Source organism: Aristolochia californica, unplaced genomic scaffold (genome assembly GCF_029961685.1).
Source record: "Aristolochia californica isolate CCGP_79_NKW_82.1479 unplaced genomic scaffold, dmAriCali1.0.hap1 SCAF_5, whole genome shotgun sequence".
NCBI lineage: Eukaryota > Viridiplantae > Streptophyta > Magnoliopsida > Piperales > Aristolochiaceae > Aristolochia > Aristolochia californica.
The window spans coordinates 11,684,615-11,710,738 of NW_027182214.1; the positions used below are offsets into that span (position 1 = coordinate 11,684,615).

General features: G+C 35.9%; 1 long non-coding RNA gene and 1 pseudogene across 4 annotated transcripts; one reads left to right on the forward strand and one right to left on the reverse strand.

Annotated features, from left to right (window-relative positions):
- Window positions 1-4,008: 4,008 nt before the first annotated feature.
- On the reverse strand, window positions 4,009-8,518 carry LOC137965255 (large ribosomal subunit protein eL28y-like; annotated as a pseudogene).
- Window positions 8,519-13,268: 4,750 nt separating this feature from the next.
- On the forward strand, window positions 13,269-16,638 carry LOC137966119 (uncharacterized). 4 transcript variants are annotated; one of them, XR_011116186.1, is made up of 4 exons: window positions 13,269-13,744; window positions 13,843-13,913; window positions 14,516-15,424; window positions 16,011-16,638. It is a non-coding gene; the product is annotated as an uncharacterized lncRNA (long non-coding RNA). The 4 variants fall into 4 exon arrangements; XR_011116188.1 differs by having other exon boundaries at window positions 14,516-15,420; XR_011116187.1 differs by lacking the exon at window positions 16,011-16,638 and having other exon boundaries at window positions 14,491-15,704.
- Window positions 16,639-26,124: the final 9,486 nt, after the last annotated feature.

Consider the following 26,124-nt stretch of genomic DNA (forward strand, 5'->3'; position numbering starts at 1 on the left):
GTTATTTGGGCCTATTGATGCATCTATGATATTTGGTTCAAGCTGGGATCACTGCCATTACCTCCCAGCTTGAGGGGGAGAAGTAGAATAAGTACAAGAAAGAGGTATTTTATTTTATATGTTGTGAATAAGTTTATGTGACCAAAATATTCAAGAAATGGGGAGCACAAAAGATGAAGCTTATGCATCTAAGAAGAAATTTTTATATTGAATTATTTCATGGGTTCTTTTACAAAGTTATTAATTGGTTCGCGTTATATGTGTTGGAAGATGGTCGTGTTATATACAATTGCTGCTATTATGTCTCTTTGGGGACATTATTTCTTGGGTTCTCTTTCATGTTATATATCACATTGGGAAACCATAACGGAGAAACTTATTATTACATCTATTTTATCCGCGCGCCCCCCTCCCCCCTATAATGGCTTTTATGTCTCCTACCACTTAAGAGTCGTTGTCTTGTGGAGGGACACAGTGGTGTACACTTTAGAGCAATGCCGATAGATACACTACCGATACAAGAAGGAGTGTGCCCTACATCCAACATTAGGACTGGAGTATGAAGCAATGGCTTATCGGCTAGGAGTGATTTTTACTCTCACTTATATAATGTCGCAGAGCCTCATAGAATTACGCAACAGCGTGAGGGGGAATGTTGGAAGATGAAGGCATATTGGAAGATGTGCCATTTTATACAAAAATATTATATACATCATTTGCAGCAAGCTGGGAGTTCATGTTGTTCTCTCACCCCCAACTTGAGGGGGAGTATTGGAAGATAAGTTCAAGCCACATGACCAAGGAAGGCCCACAAGATGGCCCCAAACCCATAAGAAGTAGTACCCACAATGATTACCATGTGTTGGCATCATTATGACATCAGTTGGAAGATCAAGAATGACTCACAAAAGTATCTTTACCTTAGGGTCACGACCAAGAAGAGTTTTAGTTCGAATTATGTTTGTCTTTTATCAATATTGAGTTATTTAATTATGCTAGGACTTATCTTTAAGTGTTCGAGTTTGGGTGTAATTGGGACAAGGGTAATTTTATTGTAATTTGACTCTACTACCTTTCTCTATTATAAATAGAGGTTCATGTACTCTGATTGAAACAAGTTATTGATGTCAATGAATTATTTCACTTTTTCATAAATTTAATAATAATAATGTCTCATCCAAAGAGACATAATAGTAGCAGTTGTAATAGGCTTTAACCCATATAACACGAATCAAAATAATCCTTGTAAAATTGACCCATGAAATAATCTAATGCAAATATTTGTACCAAATAATATGCTGACCAAGGAATAATCTGTCAACACTTCAAAATAATATTCCAGCCATAGAAAAAATACCGAGTCGCGCCGAAATATATATAAACTTGGACACAAATACCGAGGTAGAAAATAAGTGGCCATGTTAGAATTGACTCGTTGAGTTGACCCGGACTGGGTTGACTCGGTCCAAGTTGGTCCGAGTTAACTCGACAAAACATAAGGATCCTCGGTTCAACGGGTTCGCTGGGTAAACTCTCCCGATCCGGGTTGTGGCAGAACAGCCTGGCTCAGATTTAATAAGCTTCCAAAGTTAGGAAACATGATTTTTCATCATCTTCCTCCCCGATATGATCCCAACTTTCGAACAGAGCGAAACAACAATGGGATGGATTGACAGAAATGCAGAGAGATTTTGAATACGGAAACGGAAACTTTCCAAACAGGAAATTTCCGAAATCGGTAGGCGTGCTTTGAAATAGCCAAAAATCATGATGCTAGCAATAGAACAGTTTTGCAGAAGTTGTCGTAGTGTCTCCGCCTCTCTTGGTGTCACAATGTTAATGATGGCAACAGATGACGACAAGTTGGTCCGATTTAACTCGGCAAAACATAAGGATCCTCGGTTCAGCGGGTTCGTTGGGTGAACTCACCCGATCCGGGTTGCGGGAAAACAACCTGGCCCAGATTTAATAAGTTTCCTAAGGAAACATGATTTTTCATCATCTTCCTCCCCGATACGATCCCAGTTTCCGAACAGAGCGAAACAACAACGGGATCGATTGACAAAAATGCAGAGATATTTTGAATACGGAAACAAAAACTTTCCAAACAGGAAATTTTTGAAATCGGCAGACGTGCTTTGAAATAGCCAAAAATCACGATGCTAGCACTAGAATAGTTTTGCAGAAGTTGTCGCAGTGTCTTCGCCTCTCTTGGTGTCACAAAGTTAATGATGGCAACAGATGATGACGACTAGTTAAAATGATATCATCAACATATACAGCTAGAATCACCTTACCTCTCGGTGTATTTTCAATAAATACTTAGTGATCTCCAGAGCAACTGTAAAAGTCGGCCCGTATGAGGGCTTGACTAAATTTCTCAAACCATAGATGGGAGTCTAAAAATCAATGCTCTGATACCATGTTGATTTTCAAGATTCCATGGATTTAGCTCATGGAGAAAAAGATAAAGACACTCATTGGGAGAAAACAAGAGGAAGAAGAGGTTATGGACTTGATTTCCTAACCCTCCCCCTGAAGCTCTATTTATAGATTAATGAAACTATTTTATTATAAAAATACCCCTAAACTTAGGGTTTAGGGTATAGGGTTTTAACCCTGTAACTTAACCTAATTTCATCAATGCCATCTCTATGAGATGACCTTTTATTTACCATCCTGCCATCATTGTATGTGCCTCTTCTCTTTGATATATGGGCCTTAAGCCCATCTTCCACATCTCTTGAATGTGTGGGTCTTCCTTGGTCTTATGAGCTTGGGCCCATCTTCTAAGACACTTATGTGGGTCTTCCTTGGTCGTGTGGGCTTGGGCCCTATCTTCCAACACTTTTTAATATAAAATATTTAATCAAATTATTATTTTTATGGTGTTTAAATTTTCACTCTTAAAATAATAATTAAATATAATATTAACCATCATTAATTAATTTAAAAAGATATTTTATTATATAAAATTTATCTATTAACTCTTATCAGATAGTTGTACTTAAAGTGTTTTATTTATAAACTAAGATAGATTTTAACTTGTGATGATTGATATATAATTAAAAATTGAATCAAGATGATTTAATTAATTAAATACATAAAAATAAAATAATTAAAGAAATATTTAGTTTTATAATATCAAAATAATTAGTCAAATGTTTTTTGGTGGCTTCAAACTAATAGAAATTTTGGTGTATATGACTCATGGAAATGACTATGAGAATTCTTCTACTTCTCATGTACCTCCTTCATCTTGATATCAACCACAACTTCAATCTAATTTTCTTGTTCAATACTCACCATTATGGATTGATCAATTATTCAGAGACAAATTGGTTTTCTTTAGTAATTTGTTTTAGTCGAAAAATGGTTGAAAACTCTTTTAGTTATTTCTCAAAAATAAAGTAAATGTACATGATATATATCATTGACATTGCATTATAAGAAAATCATTTCTTTACACGGGCCTATGGGACCCTTGTACAAAAAAATTGGCTTGTGATGCACCTAATTCTACAATGTGACATATAGCTTAACTAATCATTATTTCTAGCCTTTAAAATAGTTTTAAAATATAATATCTTTATTTTATTAGGATTTTAATGTCAAAAAATAGTGGTTATTTACTAGGAGAGAGAGTAAAACGTATTCGTATTATCTTAGACGTTTAGGAATATAGTACTCATAGAAACTCCCACAAACATTTTGGTTTCTTTTACTTTTTCTATTCCAAGCTTCCCGCAAGCATGAATCCATACAACTATCAATCACTAGGCGTGAAGAACCATTTCATAGTTCAAACCCACATTTTTGCACAAAAATGATTGGAGAATCGACCGAATTGACAGTGATAACAACATCTAATTATCAAAAGAGACAAAAAATAAATAAATAAAAAATAATATTGTATTCATCACTGATGGGATTGTTAATAGATAGAAAGGAAAATTCTGATTTAACGAAAGCTACCTACAAATCGAACACAACTTATACTTTATAACATCACTTCCTAAACACTTGCATGTTCTTCTTCTTGAGGCCAAATTTTGAAACTTTGAGACTTTGTTGCACTGCACTCAGCCTTGCAAGGGCCGCCGACTTCAGATCAGGTTAGTAGTATTTATCAGGAACCTGATTGCAAACAAGAGAACTACGTTAGCGTTACATGCATTGGAGAATTTGAAGTCCCCATAGCCAAGTAATCCAATTTAAATTTGATGCATCTTCACAAACTATCCATATCCGATACTCACTCAACATATAAGAGCAAATTTCATGAGGTCCAAAAATAACTAGTTATGAAGGACTTACCTTTGTTGGATCTGTAAAGTCGGTAGGTGTGGTGTCGGCCACTTGCTATGGGAGTTGAATAATCTTTGTATCACGAGGCATAACCGGTCGAAGGGAACCTGGTACTGAGGACAAACCAGGAGGAGCACTATAAGAATAAAATGAGGAGTCTTCAAAAAATGTTACATCCATGGACACAAATAAGCGTTGAAGAGTGGGACTATATAAAAATAACCCTTTTGTGTGCGAGAGTATCCCAAGAAGATATACTTGATATATTTAGGATCAAGTTTGTTGTGTCTAGGAAATGAATTATGAACAAAACATTGACATCCAAAGACTTTCAAAGGTAGAGAAAATGGATCATCATTTGGTAATAATCTAAAGTAAGGAGATTTATTACCAAGAACAAAATATGGTAGACGATTTATAAGAAAGCAAGTGGTAAGGACTGCATGAGGCTAATAAAATTATGGAACTTTCATGGCATATAATAAACTCAAGCTACCTCAAGAATATGATGATTTTTCAGTTTTACTACACCATTTTGTTGAGGAGTGTAGACGCATGATGTTTGATGGATAATGTCATTTTCTTGACAAAAAGAGTCAAAGACTTTGGAAACATATTCTTTGGCATTATCAGACCAGAGAATTTTTATTTTATGACCAAATTGTGTGAGTACCATAGCATGAAATGACTTAAAAATAAATGGTATCTCATAACGCTCCTTAAATATAAACAACCAAGTTGTGCGAGTGAAATCATCAATAAATTAATAAAATATTTTGCTTGAGAAATGTTGGAGACACTCAAGGACACCCCCAAACATCAGTATGAATTAAAGAAAATAGAGTAACACTTTTGACTTCTGGACGAGGAGAGTATGTACTCCTTTGATGTTTACTCAATTGACAAACCTCACAATGAAATTCTGACCTTACTTTAAGAAAAGGAAACATATAATGAAGAGACTATGAAGATGGATGTCCCAACCGATTGTGCCATAACCGTGCCTCATTTTCAGTAGTGAAAACCATGTTCATTTTTGGCATGTCCAAGTAGTAAAGCCCCTCTTGTTCATGGCCTCCACCAATTACCTGCTTCATTATAAGATCTTGAAAGACACATGAAGTGGATGAGAAGGTAATAGAGCAATTAAAATATTTTTTCAATTGACTAACAGATAATAGATTCAAAGGGAAAGTAGGAACATAATATCAGTGAGCAGAAGTGATGGTGTGTCAGAAGTGGAACCTTTCCCTTGGACTTTGGTTTGAGAACATTCAACTATGGTAACAAACTTGTGTGAAAGACTTGAAGATAGAGAATGTAATAAAATTTTGTTACCCGTAAGATGCTCGAAGGCTCCTGAGTTAATTATCCAAGATGAAGATGAGGCAGATAGCATACCTAAAGCGGTAGTGGCAGCAGTAGTTGCAGAGGAACTAGGAGAAGAACTTAGCATTGTCTTCGTTTTCTGAAATAGCTCATACTCTTCATCAATAAAAAAAATTTGTGCTACAAATTTTGTGGGTTGTTCTTCTTTTGTATCATTTTCAAAGGCTTGATTAGCCCTTGTCAATTATAACTATCCATTGGCTTTATAGCATATTTCTTTATAATGGCCATATTGTCCACAGTAATTGCATGCCTTGGAATCCTTGTAATAGCATTGATTTATAGTGTGGCCAAATTTCTTACAATGAGTACATTCTTTCCCATCTGTTCTGCCAGCACCAGTCCTTCCACCTCTTCCTCTGCCTCCTCTATAACCTCTGCCTCGGCCTCAGTCACGGTCAAATGATGATCCTCTATGATCGGAATACATAGCGGATGATACTTCAATAGTGGAGAAAGAAGTGTTTGGAATACGATGTAACATTGCACATACATCATCAAACTTGGGGACAACAGAAGCACTCAGAAGTTGACTCTTGGCTATCTCAAGATGGGGTTTAACATTTGTAAGGCAAATAGCAGTAATTAAGGCTTCCTTCTGGTTGTCTTGGATAAAAATATATGTAGTTGAAGGCTGAGCTAACTTTCACTCTTGAAGAAAGCCTCTAAAGCCGGCCAAGTACTCATGGATATTTTCTTCTTGTTTTGTATTCAATATTCTTTGGAGAATGTCATATGGTCTATGTAGAGTATCCGGGCAAGAGTACAGTTTAGCACATGTCTCCCAAATTTGTTTAGCAGTATCAAGATGAATGATATTGTTGGAGACATGTTCTTCCATGCTATTGATTAGCCAACTAATCACCAAAGTATCATTTATCAACCATTTATTATAAAAAATATCAACTTCATCAATAGGCGGTCCTCGGGTGGTGAGGTGACCAAGTAGGTCTTTTGTTATAAGGAACCTCCGAACCGATGTGGACTAACTCATAAAATTTGATACCCCACATAAGGGTATGGTGGTAATTCTCAGTATATCACTTTTGATATTCATATTCTCTTCAGCCACGATATGCTCGTCTTCAAAAAAAATTCTACTAATAACACCAAGTAGTACTCTTCAAGCAACTTGATGTATGGGGAATTTTAGCATTGATGCCAAATTATTATTCTGATTTTTTACCTCTAATACCACTCATAAGAGACTCAATAACAATCTTCTATATCAGGGGACTCTTGTTCCCACAGGAAAAAAAATTCCAACAATCTGATCATGGACTGGTCTTGGTTAACAGAATTTCCAAACCGACAAAACTGTTTTGATAGCTTCTTCTAGATAGAGAGGCATGCATATCCATAATATAACAAGATGAAAGAATTCACATACTCATCTTTAAATCATCTTCTAAATTTGGAAACCAATAACATGAAGAAAAAAATTTTAAACACTTATCTCACGGCTTGTGATCTTCCTTCACAAAAAAATCCTTCTTTGAGTGGTGTTGATCATCACTTCTTTAGAGTATTCCTTTGACGAGTGATCCTAAATTTAATGCTCCGATACCATGTTGAATTTAGGATCCCATTTCCAATATTCTAAGCAAGAGAAAGAAGAAATAAAAAGAAGAAAAGGGGAGAAGAACTCTCGAGTAGAGAGAAGAAAAAAGAAAAGAGAAAAAACGGTATGCTCCAAGCAAAGAGAGAGGGAGAGATTAACTCAAGAAGGAGCTGTGTAACTTGATTAATTCCGAATTACAACAACTCTATTTATAGTAGACAAAGAGACAAAGTCCTTATACAATTAGCCTTTCAATCTCCTAATTACATTCCAAATCTAACTCTCTAAGATAAGTCTATTCAAAACAATCTACTAGAAGACTAATATGAGTTGAACTAGAACTCTTTCTTCAATCACGTGAATATAAGGGAGGAGGCCAGCTTGTGGCCTTATCCTTGTGGGTCCCTCATGATCTTCCAGCTTATCTTGATAAGGTTGCCAGCTCATGGGATATTTGTGGGTCCCACTGATCTTCAAGTCTTCTAACTCATTTCAGCTTGTGCTTTTTAATTCCTTAACTCGTGATAGCTTGGGTGAGGACTCTTCTTGGTATCCCACATCCTCTTGGTGGGTCCCACATTGTAACACAAAAAAATCTCATTCTGTTTTTGCACTGTAGTTACATAAACTTGGTTTATTAAACATGATTATGTATTTATTTCAATGAAATTTTTCAGACCACTACAACACAAGTGAGGATAACTTGACACTACAGTAGGGCACAAAAATAGTTACAATATATGAAGATGAAATAAAAAATCAACCCAAATACAATTTTTATCGTGGATTTCAAAAAGAAAAAAAATCAAGATGGAGAAGATGAAACATAATGCTCACAAATATGTAGATTTACCTGATTAATAACACCTCTGTCGTGTGACAAAATTCCTTCTTCATTAAAGATTTGTGGAAAAGGTTTGCAGACTGGTTGTGCTTCTTTGTCTTGGTAGTTGCAAGCACAAAAGAAGAACTTTTCCATCCGGGCGAATAGAAACAATCTTCTTGTTTGCCAAGCCGAACATTTTTTTTTTTTTGGCAAAGCAAAAATATTCCCACTACTTTAGAAAAACATGAACAACAATTAAAAAAAACTATGTTTCCAAGGACATACTAGAATGCTTGTAGGAATTCAAGTTGTAGAGATTGTTCTTCTCCTTGCTGAAACTGTACCATCTGGCAGCCATTCCCAAATTCCTTCACAAGGAAGGAATTGTTTTTCTTCACAATCACCCAAATAAGATCACTAGGGGCATAAGCCATTTTACCTTTAGGAAGTAAATGTAGATTTAGAAATTATAAAAGTATAACCACATCGAGGAAAACTACTCATAAAACAAATGCTACAAAATCCTCACAATCTTAATCCAAAATAAAGAATCACGAACCATTACAGTTCAAAGAGAACTCTACACAAAGTACTATTACATATAACATGGATGCTAACAAGAGCCTGAGATTCTTGCACTTAACAAATAACTAGCAAACTAAAAAAAAGTTATGAAGTTAAAGAAACACCAAAAAGCAGTAATCACGTTGATTTTCCTTTACAAGAAAGAAACGAAAATTTGAGTTCATGGGACAAAACAAGAGCATGCAACAAATCGAATATTTCGAGAAGAAATCCTAGAAACAAATGTAAAGACTCGACAAGTAGAAAACACTTACCAAAGAGAAGTGCTACCTCAGTCTCCGAATGTCCTCATTGGTTAGAGTACAATACCTTTGGTGAGATGCGAGAGGTTTTTGAATTTTGGGTTACAAACATTGAGGGAAATTTTGGGTGGGAAAGATAGATTTAGGGTTTAGGCTAGAGAATTTGAGAGAAATTTAGGGTTGAGGGTTCAAAATAGGGGGTGACTAGAATGAGATGGCATAAATTATGGTTAGAGAGAGGGGCGACGAGGTTGAGATGATAGAAATTTAGGGTTAAGTTGTGAGAGAGAGAGGCGGCAAGAGAAACTGAGAAGGACAACAACTGGGGAAAATAGAGAAAAGAGAGACGATGAGAAAAGAAGCTAGTTGAAGCAAAGAAGAAGAAAGACGGTTGCAGAGATGAGGAGAAGTCGATGATGCACAAGAGAACCGGAGAGAGTGTTAGCAGGAAGATGAGAAGCGAGTAACGGCTGATAGATGGATGACTAGCAGATTAATGGACAGTGAGTAGCGGAAAGCGAGCACATGTAAGAGGAGAGCAGAGAACGACCACAAGTAAGAGAAGAGCTAAGAGTGGAGAGTGAGAGAGAGAAGAGAAACCATCGACCATCGAGTGAAACAACGAGTGAAAGTGAATTCACTTTCACTCGTTTTTTTTTTCAATTGAACGAGTGTAAGTGAATTATCTACGTAATTCACATTCACTACCCACTTACATAGTGCACTAACGAGCAATTATGTTTAGTTTAGTTGGGTTTTATGGTGTAAGATGAATGATCGGAAGTGGCGTCATTTGTTGGTTCTGAACAAAAGATGAAATGGTTGTGTGAAGTTTAATTGATATAAGATTCACACAGGCCTACCTTTGAGTCGTCGTATGTGGTATATGATCAACAAGAGCTAGCGTAACGCCTAGTGACTTATAATATTTAATTACACAAAATACATTTATATTTTTACACTTTTGATCATTTTTAAGTCTCCATAAAATATGATAAGCATCACATTCCGATTGATACATACTAGTTTTCCAAGATATGATACAATATCAGTACCAAGAGATCCAAGACCTACGTAAACTGCACCATGGTGGATATGCACCCTGCATTGCATGGGTCGATCAAACCTTCTTTACCTCTATCTTCTTAAGTTGTAAAATTGAACTCCCACGCTGTGATACAAAATTCCAATTTTTTTCGTTTTCTACTCTATATTGGTGTGGATTTAATGAATTGCATACCAGAAAAACTTATTAAGTGATTGATGTTAAGAGAATTGCTCTAATTGTTAACTCACTAGTCATACCCTCTAATCTAGTTATGCAATTTGAGATTCATGGTTTTGTTTTTGTTTACTCTGTCTTTGTTGTTATTAATGGTGGGTCTCACCTTATTTTCGAAGACCATTAATTTGGCAGCTATTTTCACCCCTATAGATTATGACACTCGTCATGTCCACGCCATTTATAGCAATTTTATCAATAAGTTGACTGTGGTGAGATTTTTGGATTTTTTTTGTTGAGATTTTCTACGTTGCCTATATAGTTTTCTTACTTTTCTATAATAAATTCAAAATTTACCATCCTATGAACAGTCTCGTTTTTTCAAGTGATGTATTGTTCATATTATGGCAAACACGTCCTTCACTCCTCTACTTGTGAGGTCTGTGGGAAGAAGGTCGGGTATTGTATCCCCAAGGACAATCCTCTGGGACAGGTAACACTTGGTTCTTCCTTCTCTTCAAAGTTGCCATTGGTGATTGTATCCCCAAGGACTATTGGTAACACTTGGTCGAGTATTGTATCCCCAAGGACTAATTTTTTTTATGCAATCCGAATATTTTTTTTTTTTTTTTTTTTTGGCAAAGAAAAGATATCCCCATTACTTTAGGACAAGAACAACAATTTAAAAAAAAACTATGTTTCCAGGACATACCAGAATGCATGTAGGAATTAGGGTTAGAGAGAGGGGCGACGAGGTTGAGATGATAGAATTTAGGGTTAGGTTTTGAGAGAGAGAGAGAGACGACAAGAGAAACCGAGAGGGATGATAGCTGGGGAAAACAGAGAAAACAGAGACGACAAGAAAAAAACCCGATTAAAGCAAAGATGAAGAAAGTCGGTTGCAGAGAGGAAGAGAAGCTAAGGACATATAGGAGAACCGGGAGAGGATTAGTAGGAAGATGAGAGGTGAGCGACGGTAGGTAGATGGACGACTAACAGATTAATGGACGGCGAATGCAAGTAGAGGAGAGCAGAGAGCAGAAAGCAAGCACAGGTAAGAGGAGAGCAGAGAGCGAGCACAAGTAAAAGGAGAGTGGAGAGCGGAGAGAGAGAGTGAGAAGAGAAACATAGAGCGTCAAGTGAAACTATAAGTGAAAGTGAATTAACTACTTTGTTCTCTCCCTTGAACTTACTATTCTTATAGATGATATCCAATTCCAAGCCCATTAGGTTAGATTTGAACGGACTATACCTCCTTGTTCATTCATTCTTCATACTACCATGTTGGATTCCATGTTTTCAAATACGACCGACTAGACGCTGTAATTCCATATATGAATGAATTATAAATGTAGTCAACAGATTCTGTCAAGTTGGCAGATAAATTGGTCAACATATTTTTCAGTTGAGAAGAGGAAAAAACCTTCTTCCCTCCTCTCTCCTCCCGATACAACAGAGGCCATCCAACAAAAAAGGGAGGCGAAGGCGGGGCAGTCCTCTCCTGCAAGCACTTTATGCCTCCTGCTCTAGTCAATTAGAATTTTATGTAACATTTTCAAGAATTTCAAGTTCGATGTGTTGAATTCTCAGACATTATTATATTATACGGGTAGCCAATGAATTGATCCGGTATAATATGTATACAAAATTTCTTTGGACATGACTTATTACATAAGAAGAAGATGGATTTCCACATTGCAGGAAAAAAAATTGATGGATCCAAAACAGAATTTATAAATTTGACAACTCATATTACTACAGGCAGACCCAAGCGATCATAATCCACTTTCGATCTCCTCCTCTTTCGTTTTCTGTAATCTGAATTTTCCCATCTTAATCCACTACTGGCATCCCGCCAGTTCACACCAGAAACCTCTTCCGGGCACCTGAAATACCTGACAAACTCTCTTCGTATCTCGTCAACGGTAATTCATGGAGCTGACGCAATTTCCTTATTTGCAGGACAGCGAGAGGAGTAACGCGGACGAATCGGAGAGCCAGTTCAGTTATATACATGTATATACACGACGAAGATCATTCAGACTCGACGACCGCAAAGCAAAGGCTATCGTCCTGTTTGTGGCGGAAGAGCCAGACACCCATCATAAGCTCGAGGTGTTGCCACTGTTTCTCTTGTAGTTTCCGTTGCAAATCATTTGATTCCACAAATCTTCTGTAATTTTTACCCTTGAAAACCAGCCAGTCGTTGCTGGGCCACTTGGCGAGCTGAACTTCATGCGTGCGACCCATTCTGTCCAACACCCGAACTGGGAGTCCGCCTTTCGTCTTTCCCTTCTCCCACGCTCTCATCTCCCTTGAGAGCGCCTCTTGCACTGCTTTGGGTAAGAGGAACCGATTGCTTTGGGCCTTCACATCGGTGGCTGTCAGGTTTTTCTCGCCGAAGACCAACGGAAATGCCCCACAAATTCGCGTCACCGACTCCACCCACCCGTGATGTTTCTCGACCTCCTCCGCTGATCGAAGCTTCTTGTAAGGTCTAGAAGAGGGAAGCGAAGCAATACCCCTTTTCTTGGAAGTCCATTGTCGTCTCCGCTCCTCTTCCTCTGCTATCTTACATGCCATGTCTCGCAGCTCAAACAGTCGCCTGAAATCCGGGGGCTTGCTCGCCTTGATCATCAATTTCATGGTCGATCGGAGAGGTGTGCCAATCGGAGAGGGAGGTATGTGGCTGCGACAATCAGAGTGAGAGTTAGCGACTGAGAGTGGGGAGAGTTAGAGACTGAGAGTGGGGATTGACATTTAATATATAGTCAATGAAGTTGCCTCTAGGATGGTTCATGATGTAACTAGGATTGTGCCACTGGGTTAGTTTCCTGTTTTGATGTTATCAAATTGAGATTCTTGAATTCTTATTCCAATTAGAATAGACTGTAAATTTGAATTCTATAAGCTTTGATGTTATCAAATTGAGATTTTTGAATTCTTATTCCAATTAAAATAGACTGTCTATTTGAATTTGAATTCTATAAGCTTTGCCTCCAAGTTAAGTTTTCTACCCGAGTTACGAACGAATGAATTTCGTGCCGTTTAATTTCGTATTTATCGTTTTGACATTATGACGATAAAAGAGTTCATTCCTTTACTAACTAAAATCATATCGCATTCCAGTAAAAAAATGCAACGTCTTCTCTAGGTCTTCCCCGTCCTCCTCATCCCCCTTCTGTTCATAGCAGAAATTGGCGTCATCCACGAGGGTAGATCTCGAGGGAAACCCGATACACCCGATTTCCGTATGCATGATCGTTGCTGGAGGCTTCATTGGATCCCACCTCTGTGAGAAGATCCTCTCCGAGACTCCTCACAAGATCATCCCTGTCGATGTCTATGTATCAACATCAAGCATGAATCCCGCCTTGAAGGCCTCATAAAAAATGGCAGATCTCGTATGTTTTTACTTTCTCTGTCGCTCCGACTCTGCAATTTGAGAATCGCGGTTTTGTTTTTTGTTAACTCTGTCTCAGTTGTTATTAATGGTGGGTGTCTCATTATTTTCGTAAACCATTAATTTGGCGACTCCCTGTACTCCTGCGGATTAAGACACCCATCATGGCGACACCATTTACAGCTAATTTATCGATACGCTGCCTGTGGTGAGCTTTCCAGCTTTTTTTTTTTTGTGGATTTTTTCTGTGGTTCCTGTATAGTTCTCTTACTTTCCTTTACTAAATTCGAAATTTATCGTCCTAAGAACACTCTACTTTGTGAAGTCTGTGGGACGAAAGTCTGGTATTTTATCCCAAGGACAATCCTCTGCGACAGGTAACACTTGCTTCTTCCTTCTCTTTAAACTTGCCTTTAGTTCATTTCCATTCTTTTCTATCCACTTGACCTGCTATTGTTGGCTGTTACATGTTTGCTTTATCATGCCACCTTATCTTGCTGACACTACACCTGTGGTTCATCATGTGCCCAATTAATGATTGTATTTTAGTGGATTCTTTACTTATTTTTAAAGCTTGAGCATTTTTTGCTAACACATTTAACAGAGTTTGCTGGTCTTCCAATTTACACTGATATCTGCTTGGTATGATTTGAGGGCCTGATCTTTTTGAATTGGAGAAATCGTAAGTTGGTTTTGGGAGTCTTCCTCATTGCTGAAAATTGAAATTAAATAAATAAACATAGTCTTTCAAGGATTCTGCATTTACAATTCCGATCATTCTGCACTTGGTCAGAATTGCGTGTGAATTTTGATAAACCTTCAATATATGATACTCCTTTTTTGTTGCCACAAAAATGAGGACAGCTATCTAATAATCTTCTTTTAAGTCCATTAAGTTTTACATTTACGAGTTTTTACGTGTGGCATGTTTAACTATCTGTGTAATTTATTCAGGACCATTGTTTCCTTGACTTCTCAGATACAGCAGGAACTTATATCAACAATTCTTTGTGAATCTGTTATTGAGATATGATTGTGGTTGTCAAAGGTAAATCTTCTGGAATACTTAGGTTGTAGTTGTCATTCTTAAAACATCTAGAGTAATTTGCTAGACACTTTGCTTGAAGAGTACATCTGTTTTAGGATTGAAAGAATTGGATAGACATTAGTGACGTTTAATCATCTGTTATAGCTACTTATGTATTGACATATTCATGTTTAATACTAAAAAAAAATCAAAATTTTGAATTGCTAATAGAATGTCAACTCTATTGGCCAATGCAAGATTTGCTTAGATGTTCATTGTTTTTAATGGGACTCCGTCTCTGTAGCTTGTTGTTTTTTGAAGAACAGGTAAATTGGGCAAATGCTTCCACATGTAGCTTGGGGGTTGAGGTCTCTATCGTCTATATTTGGTGATTAATGATGTTGGACAGATTCGGTATCATTTAGCTAGCTTCTTGTACAGACCCCTCACATATGATCTTTTATGTGAAAATGAAAATCTGGTATTAAGTTTTCAGGTTTATGCTCTGGATTTTCAGGCTTTGTTCTCTTTTCTTTTCTGTTATTAGTAGCTTTGCTTGAAGATCAACAATAAAATAAAAAGTAACTACAGTTGTTCTGAAGTAGAGGTCTCTCTTATGATTTTTGTATCACAATGTGTTATGCTTTTACTTCTTTCTGTTGCCATTTTTTAAAAACAATCCAAGAAAAGACACATTGGTTCCACCATTGTCCAAAGATTGATTTGAAGATCTATTCTTCTAACAAGATTGATCTTTTGTGTTCTCCAAAGAAGATGCTTCCTCCTCCAATTTGTTCTATGCAGAAGCAAAGGTGATCATGCATGTGCTAAACAGTTCATGGAAAGGCTAATTTATGGTAGGTAGGTGTTAGAAAATACATCCTGGGGTATTTTGATCATTTTACTGTCCACAGCTATCATCATAGGCTACAGCTAATGCTTTTTATAAAAAAAATTACACCGATTAAATAGAGACATTGAGTGAGCTAGTAAGCTAAGTTTCTGACATCCCAGCCCCTAGCATGAACATTCACATACTTTGCTTGAATCCTCCTATCCCCATGTAGCTTCTTTTGGAGGAAGATGGGTAAACTAGAAGAGCACCTAAATTTGAAGGCTGGAGTCATGACGAAACACATTACAACACACCACTACAAGAAAAATAAGGGCAACATCGAGGAATAACTTGACCTATCCTATGCTTCAGCTACAAAAATCGAAATACTAGATGAATGAGAGCATGGCTTCACAATTCTAACTTTCATGCAATGTGCCAATTTTTGTTCTACAACCTTGTCTAGAACATGAATTGGGGTGCTAACTTCTTATCTGAGCACACACGAAAAGAGGACTGCCAGATAGTTGCAGCCTCAAGTAGACCAAATCCCTAACCATGAATATTTTCTACTATGGTTCCTATCTTATTGGTCCATCTGATTTCTGTCAGCAGGTAGATGTCCCATGAGGTCACACTTCACATCCCTATCCTTCGAGTTGCATACTGAAGGCAATTGCCATACCCGCTTTATCTTTGAGAGACGGAATGAAGGAGTCACTGTCACTTTCTCTATCCTGCAGCGCTCGGATAATGGCTTAGACTGGTTGTGGCTTTTAGAAAATATAGTAGAAGTCAACATCAAATCTTATGCACTGTCTCATCTCTCCTTGCACATTTCCCTCTGGGAATAGTCAAAACAAGTTCCCTGCCAGCAAACATGAGCTCAACAAGATAGCAGGTCCTTCTGTTGAGGTTCCCTCTACTTGCACTTTTGCAAGAAAAGAAAATCTGACTTACAGGCAAATTCTGCCAAACGATACCCAAAACTTGTAAAATCAGAACAAAAAGACACATGCAGTGCCCATTGGGATTTGAGTATATAACCCCAGATTCTACTAATGGTAAGTTTGGAAAGATTGAAAGTGTGCCTCATTCTCAAGGTAAAAGATGAAGAAGTGGAGGACCTAATGATGTGGGGAAATCAGTCTCACATTGGTTATTGAATTGGATGAACATTGACATGTTATTTGGGAAAAAACCCAGTAACTGTAACTATTCATTTTAGGATGGATCCAAACCCAACATTAACATTCTTTTTTTAGGTATTTCTTTCAGAAAATTAATGTATTTGACTCTTCTTAATCAAGTTACTTTTCTCATTGTGTTAAAAAAATTAATCTATTAAACATTTCCAGTCTCCTTAAGATGCACTAAATTTAATCAAAACGTGCACAACCTAATGTTAAAGTGTGATGTGATTTAGATAATTTTCTGCCATGATGTGATCAACTACAGGTATTTCTTTTTCGTGCAATTTTTCTAATCAATGTTGTTCAAATCTCTATGACGTTCTTAATAGGAGGGAAAATTTAAACCTTCAAAAGTTGATGAAGATCATGCCTTCTTGCTCCAATTACTTTTCTGGTTCAAACTGTCATTCAGGTTCCAATCAATACTTAAGTCTCGTTGCCAACAGGAATACAGGCAATGTCTGTCAATGATAAATAAGTTATGCTTTTTCCCTACTTTACTTAAATCATGCTTTCTTTTTGTGGGATCAGAGAAATTTGTAGCAATTCAAACTGTTTAGAGTTTTGCATCAATATAACTCGTCACATACTGATAGGAGAGGGTGGGGAATACTATTAGCTAAGGTTAATCTAGTTTCTGAGAGGAATAGATACCCTAGATTTGAGCAAATGAACCTATTGATTTAAAGTGTGGTTCAAACACCAAGACCAGCTTGTAACACTTTTAAAGAATCTTTGTCAGTGGTATTGAGTGCAAAAAGTTCCTTTAGTAACCCAAATAGCAAGACTGCTGGTTGACTGATGTAATTGGATTCCAAGTCCCCCACCCTGGCAAGTGGCAGGTTTCCTTTAGAAGTCCAATGAGCTCGATTTTTCAAACTGGGAGCTGGCTATTTTCAAGTCAAACATCTTTGATGAGTGTTGGATTTACATCTCAAGGACTTTTTAATTAGCTGTAAGAGATTCCCCGAATACCGATTTGCAGCAGCGTGGAAATTGGCAAGTTGGTGAATTGAAGAAATTTCTAAGCTTTTATTCTTATATGTTATGACCCTCCTTCTCAGCAGTAGTCAACATTTTTTCAGTGCAACAAAACTTTTATACTTTCAAATGGAGCAAAACAAAAAAGGTCAAGTTAGTCACATAAAATTTCTTCCTTTAATTATCTTTAACTATTTGAGAATACGTTTCCTGTCAGCTGGTTTGATTTTGTTTATTTTATAGAGGACCATTTAAGGGCAACAGTTTCAGGCCTTCTATCTGCTCTATTTCTGTAGTTGGGTTAATTCACCTCCCTATGATGGCTGTGGTGGTAGAACAAGTGCAATAGGCATGGGAACTCCCCTTCCTTCTGAGATTCAGTTTGGAGCTTAACGAGTGGAACTTTACCGGTAGAACAAGATGATGTTGTGTTTTTATTAAATTTGTGCGTAACAACCAAATTTGTTAATCTATTAAATGCATTAGGATGTTTTGATAGGCTTCCCACCAATGAAGTGCCACTGCATATGCTCCATTAAACAGTGCAATGCAAAATGTAACTCATGGTCATTCTCTATTATTACTAAGTTGGTATATCCTTTTCTTGCTTGTTTTTTGTAGTTTTCTGTGTAATGGACAAATATATTGTGTAGAAGGAAAAGAATCTTTAGAATTACTTCTGCCAAATCTAAAGAATTAATTTCTGTTGATTGAATCTTTATTATCACTGCTGTAAGTTCCAGACCGGATATGTTGACAGAACTAAGACCAGTTGGAACCATCTCTGGTTTTGAAGATTTGAAACATGTCAAAGTGTTAACACTGGAGGATTTGGTTGGATCCATTTATACTGTTTTGATGAACCATTAAACCAGCTGCATAATTCCAACATTCCAATTTGCATTTGAAGAATCTTGGAAGTAAAGATTGTTAAATAGTGGAAAGTTATTACGCTTTCTTTTGTAGCAGTAATAAAGGAACCCAAAGTGGTATTAATAGGTTTTGAATTAGTGATTACGCTTCACCTGTCCACTTCAGAACATCTTGAAATATAATTATGTGGATCAATTAACTAGCTAGTGCAAAACTAGCAGGACAATATTAAACCAGCATTGAAAATCATTGACTACATGGGACAATTACTAAATGTATACCTATGATAGTAGCAGCTAACCTAGACGATGAACCATGCAAAATAAAAAAAACCTCATGAGAGGTGAGTGTACCTGATGTCAACAACTTTGGCTGCTTGGAACTCATCACTTTTAGGCCCATATTTATGTAATTGCTTTTTTATTATATTTTGTAGAACCTACACCATCAGCTTATTTCTTGGTAATGTTCATTAAAGGTAAAGAAGAAGGAAGAAGAAGAAGAGAGAATAGAGTATGATACACGTCCAAGAGGAGGAGGAAATTAGGGTATTGGACTTATCTAAACCCTCCCCATAAGATATATTTATAGGTATCAAAACTATCAATATTATAAGTATACCCTTTACCTTAGTAGAGTATGGAGTGCTTATCAAATTTGCTCGGAAGGTAACAGTTATTTGGTTGTCTTTTTGTTTTATTATTTTTATAAAAAACATGTTGATGTAGAGTATGGTAGACCATGTGCAAAAGTAATTGAAAAAATATTAAATTGAAGAGTGTAAATAGAGGAATTGAGAGGGAGAAGAAAAAGAGATGAGAGGAGATATTCTGGAAAGACTTGTTGGGGGCTTGCTTAAACCTGATCCTCTTAAATAACTTAAGTGAAAATTATAGCTTGGCCCTTTACACTTAAATTCACTAAACTCCTTATATCTCCAACTATACATATCCAAATTACATTAAACTTGAACTAGAGATAGATCTAAACATGTCGAACAATATAAAACCTACTCTAGAGATCACATCTAATGTAAGAAGACAATACTATTCTTCAATTATTATTATAACTCTCTCCTTCAAGTTGGATATATATATATATATCCATAAGTTTCAGCATGTTACAAAAATATCCAAATTCGTGTTTACCCAAAGTGTTTGTAAATACATCTTTAACTTGATCACCAAATCAAACATAGGGAGTGACAACATTTTTTTTCTTCACAGTAACTCAAATGAAGTAATAATCCACCTCAATATGCTTGGTTCTTTCATGAAAATTAGGTTCTCTACAATGAATATGGTCGTTTGATTGTCAAATACATAGACTTCTACTCATCTCTTTTAGATTCACCTCTCTAACCACAAATCTAACCCGCATCAATTTACTGATTGTATGAGTCATGGCTCTATACTCAGCTTCAACACTGGAGAGGGCTGCAACATTTTACTTTTTGCTCTTCTAGTTTATCAAATTACCTCCTAAAAACACCCAAATCGGCGATAGATTTTATGTCAAGTTTGGAATTAGCATAATCTGCATCAGAGAAAACTTCTGTTTTTAAATGATCATGGGGTCTAAAGAATAACCCCTTTCCTGGTGACCCCTTTAAGTACTTTGTTGATAAAGAAGTACAAGGGCATTTTGGTCATTTCACCTTACACTCACTCTCATATCTTGATGTAATCTTGTTGTTTATGTTGAATTATGTCTATGTTCCAATTTTCATGTATATAGAACATGTAGAATGGGAGAAATAAAAATATTAGTGTTTCACTTAACTAAGTGGGATTATTGTAATTTTGCCAAACCCACTTAAATAAATAGGTTGGGGGTTGTGGATGACCCCCAATGCACCTCTCTTTTCAGAGTTTTTTCCTCCTCTCTCTTTCTCTCTCATTCTGCCTCCATCTCTCTCTCTTTAATTTTTTTCATGCTATCTGAGCAATAGATAACTTCTGGGATGACTCTTTGTCAACTTTTTCATCATTTGAAGTCGTCGTTTACATCATAGAAGGATCTTCTCAAGTTTTCCGGCTATTGATGGGTAAAAATTCAATTTTCCTTCTTTTTTCTCTGCCATAACCCTAGGTTTACTGGTTCTACTATTCCTAGGAAATTTCTCTATGGTTTAAACTTCCCAAAAGGGGATTTTTATGTTTGTCTTGGGATATGCGCCAAATCCCATTCTGCCTGTGCTGACATCATCATCAGTTTATGCTGATGCCAGCCCTAATTGTTGTCTATTTGGGTTATTTGATCTGGAATTTGAAGTCTATGTTGTAATTTATGATTTTTGAACTACGCACATCATAGTAATGGCCCTAACCCTGATTTTGTGTGGTGGGGCCCACCTAGGTTGCTCATACAAAAGATTTTAGAAGGTATAATTAATCTGATTTGTGTTTATATACATGCATTATGGTTGATCCTAGTGAAGTATATACTCCATCTAAAGATATTTCTAGTTCTGATGGGAAGGATCTTGTTATTATTATATTTGAAAATTTTAATGGTGACAATTACCTTAATTGGGCCAAATTCATTAGGATGTATTTAAAAGATAGGAAGAAGCTGAAGTTAATTGCGGATGACCCTCCTATCCCTCTTGATGACGATTGGGAAGTAGAAGACAACCAAGTTATGACTTGGATTGTCAACAACATAGACTCTTCTCTTCGGAACCAGGTTATGAATTTTGTGACTGCCAAAGTTATGTGGTTATCTCTAGAAGCATTATCTGCTTAAGAGAGCAATCTTTCAAGGGTGAGTGAGTTATATGCTGATTTCTATGGCTTGATAAGAGGCAACATGATAGTGATAGATTACTACAGTTCTATTCTGGTTATTTGGCTAGAAATTAATATTTATCATCCATTTACTATGGATGAACGGGACCTCAGTAAACAACAAAATCAGCTTTTGGTCGTAAAATTCTTAGATGGTTTGGGTGCTGAAATTGATAGCATAAAAGCACAATCCTTGCCTCTAATAAAGTACCTAACCGGTCTACTACCTTTAATAGGGTAATGAGAGCTGAAAAGATAATTGTGCCGAAAGATAGGAAAGATGCAAAAATGGGTGAAGCCACAACTATTAATACATGAACTGATGCATCCGGTTCCACTGATTTATCTAGGGGATACACATGGATTGGCAGAGGCAAGAGGTAGAGACAGTTCAGGCCGAGGACAAGGCCTAGGGGATGGCAAATCTAAAAGGAAGTGTGTTCATTGTAGACGCACTAATCATTACTCAAACAAATTTTGGATAAAGTTTGGAAAACCTGTATGGGTAAATTCTGCTATACATGATGGTACCATGCCTATACTTGATGTTACAACACCTGTCACACCAAGAGCCACATATAAAATACAAGAAATAATTCAGCAACAACAACAAATTGCTCAGTGTATGACACAACTCTCCATTACTTCCCCATCAGCATCATTGGCTCATACTTTTCCTCCAACAGGTATGTCTTCATTCACTGTGTGTCAAAAGGGGGGGGATTTTTAACCAAGTGTTGACTCCCAATCCATAAGTGGGGACAATTGTCCCGTGACTAGTAGTAGATGGAAACACATCTAAGTTCGACGAAGTAAACAATGAAGTATTCTAAAAAATGTCACATTTGTCGATATAAATATTTTTTAGTAGAAGGAAAAAACATTTGCATCTCTTGTAGTACCGGAATATCCCGAGAAGGCACATTGTACTACATGGGGAGATAGTTTATCCTTGGAAGAACCAAAGACATGTGCAAAGTATACACATTCAAAAAAATGAGGAGATAATGGCAATAATGTGATAGATGGCATCGATACCTATGTGGAATTTCATCTCCAAGAAAAATGGAAGTCATCCTGTTGATGAGGAAGCAAGCAGTAAGAATCGCATCACCCCAATATGATTTTGTATGTTCATGTTTAGTAACATAATGTGTGTTACTTCCAATAGAGGGCGATTCTTGCACTTAATTACTCCATTATACTGTTGAATGTAGAGCTAGTAAAGCATCTTGTAAGTGGCTCTCCAAACTATTATCCGTCTCTTTCACTTGCGGAAACAATCATTCTCCTCGTTGTGAGATCCTGAAACACATAATGAGAAGGGTTAAAAGTGACAAAACAACTCATTGATTTAGTGAGTTAACTAACTAACTTATAACAAATTAAGGGAAAATTTAGGAACAAACAACACATACTAAGTTAACATGAATGAAAATGGAACTAGAGTACTCATTTCTTGAACCGATGAAATGGATCCATCAGCTAAGGTGACATGTTTCATAGTAGAAAACTCTTTTAAGTCAGAAAATTAAGATAATGTACCAAATGGGTAGTAGCTCTTGTGTCAAAAACCCAAATGGATGAAGAATGCATATGAAGAGTTGGTGTGCCTGAACTAGCCTAAATGGCTATAGGAATGTAAGACTGGCCACAGATGTTGAAAAAGAAGCATCAGTCAATTGTGCCATAAGTTGTACTAGTTGTTATATTTCATTAGATGCCCCATGTATAACATTCACTATAGGTCCAATAGATGCTTTTATGCTATCATGAACAAGAAAATTTGCCCATGTAGGCTTACTGAATTTAGTCTTACACTTGTAAGAAAAATGGTTGGAGTGGCCACAATGAATACATTTTCTGTGAGGTCTAACATCGCCCTTGCCTCCTTTGACTTGGCTATCTCTTTCTCTGCCTCTAGCACTTCCATCTTGACTTCTAGTGGATTCAGATTTACCCAAAGTAGACATAGTAGCATTGGTCACATCTTTGCTTCCCTGGGTTATAATAGCAAACTTTGCGTGTAAGTCTTTTCTTAAGCGATGAACAAAGACTGTATTTCCTCTTGGGCTAATAGTTGTGCCTAAAGTGCATCAAACTCTAGCCCCAAGGCATCCAGAAATTTTGAAATATGTACCTATCCGTGTTGTTTCTTGATTCTTTTTTCTCAGTAGTAAAGGGACAGAAAACATTTATCTCCTACATTACCCGCCTGATCACTGTAGTATTCTGTAATAGATATTTGACCTCTTTCAAGGTTGAACAATTTTGGCCTTTCCTGAGCATAAATATAATTTAAGCATACCTGCATTTCTTGAGCATATATAGATTTTAAGGACACTTGCATTTCCTTAATAGTGTCACAATTAATAACTTTATTCCTCATATTGGAATCAATGTTGTTGATCAATTAGGACATAATCTAACTATCTTCAAATTCTCAGTCATCATCCAGAGGGACAAGAGAATACTCCCTAATGAACTTTGACTTCTTCTACGCTTTTAGATATATGTGAATTGATTTTGATCTGTGGAGATAGTTTTGACATTCAATATTTCAAATGTAATCAAAATCAGATATTTTTCCTCTGAATTTCCATATTTTCTTGTTGGGGTGATGATTTCACCATAAACAACCATAAAAATATCAATAGAATAATACTCACTTCGACCCTAATTTTGCTTCACACCACAATTGGACAAGTCCCAATTGTGGGCCTCAGTACAAAACATTAGGGTAGGGTAAACAAACTCAATGTGTGTCGTTCACCAAGATATTGAGTAATCAAACTACGCAATTAAATAACATAAGTCACAAATCCAACAAATTGAGGCTAGTATCAGCCTTTTCTGGATGATGTAGGCTGGGCGATAGTAATAGGGGTGTGCCCAACTCAAAAATAGGTAGATTCAATTTGATGAACCCTCATGGGGCAGTAATCAGTCTCACAATTGCTCAATCTATAGTAGAGGCCATCGACCCTAATGTTATGGTAGGCAGAGAAAACTAAAGTTCAGATTTTTGCCAACAATCAAGCCCAAATCTCGAGGAATCCCACCTAGGAATTCACATTCTTCAATGGAGAGAACTAGTGAAGAGTAGAGGCCTCCAACTAAGATTTACTACTCTGATACCATGAAAATTATACATTTGAAGAATTTAGATAGGAGAATTGAGAAGGGGAAGAAGGAGAGAGAGATGAGAGAAGAGAGAGTTGTGGAAAGACTCTTGTTGGGGGTATCAAGCTCGTTACCCATCCTCTTTAATAACTTAAGTTAAAATTACAACTCGTGGTTATACACTTAAATTCATTTAACTCTTTATATCTTCAATTATACATATCCAAATAACATGAAACTTGAAGTAGAGATAGATATAAACATGTAGAATAATATAAAACCTACTATAGAGATCACATTTTATGTAAAAAGACAAAACTATCTTTCAACTATTTTTCTAATAGTAACATTTTAATACAATCAGTGGTGAGATGTCAAGCCAAGAAAACTTAATGTGAGCCACTCAATGGAACATAGATTTCTAACATAATAGAAATGAGGTATTGATAGTCCGATAAGGTTGTGCATTGTCTCGGTGGGAGGAGAATATGGTTTTGACTCTTTGCATGGTTAGCCTGCATTATATAATTCATAGATGTTGTCCGGAAATGTGTACCGATAAATAAAATATTTCAAAACTAAAGTAATTTTTTATAAAATATATGTTAAATTATAAAATATCTTAAATTTGTAATAAAATGTTTTAAATAGATTAGAAGAATATTTTTTGAATTATTTAATATACGAATTTTATATTTTATTATAGTAAATAGACAGTAATGAAATGTGTACAGATAAATAAGATTTTTGAAATCTTAAAATAATTATTAATAAATATTTTTTTAATTAAAAAATATCTTAAATCGATAATGAAAGGTGTTAAAAAGATTAGAAGATGATTATTGAATTAATTAATATAGAAATATTATATTTTATTAAAATAAATAGAAGCTAATGAAATGAGTACCGATAAATAATATTTTTAAGATATAATTTTTTTAAATTAGAAAATATCTTAAATCAACAATTAAAGGAGTTATATAGATTAAAAACATGATTTAAATTAATTAATATAAAATTTATTTTTTTATTACAATAAAAAAGAATGTAATGAAACATGTATCGGTAAATAAGATTTTTAAAAACAAATAATTTTTTATAAAATATTCAAAAAAAGGAAAAAATCGTAAATTGATAATGAAATGTGCACCAACTAATAAGATTTTTTAAATAATTAAAATATAATTTTTTTTAATAAATAGAAGGTAATGAAACGCGTACAATCAAATAAGATTTTTAAAACCTAAAATAATTTTAAATTATAAAAAAACTTATATATAAAATGAAAGGAAAATGATAGAAAAAAAGTCATGCTGACATGGCACCTACATGATACTGACGTGGTAATTGATGATGCATCAAATGATGTGGCACCTGCTTTCTTCAGATGGTGACATGGCAAAATGACGTGGTGCCATGTGGGAGGTCAGAGTTGACGTGTCGCATTGGACTTTCCAAGTGGCAATTGATTGATCAAAGTTGGTTATATTTAAATTTAAGTTTGTGACTTCGTTATTTTCATTTTTTTAAATACTTAGTTTAGTAAAATTCTTGTAATAGTAATGTCTTTTAAGGTTAAGATGTAAAACTTCTAATAGAACTTTTTGGAGCAATGCTCAGGTTCTCCACTTTCAGTTTGGCTTACTTATCTACATCGGTTACATATCTTCTGCATTGTCAACTCTAAAAAAAATTGTCAACCCCCAAAAATCTTGAGGTCATAGTTGGTCAAAGTATTTTTTTAAGTTGTTTCTATTCTACCGTTAC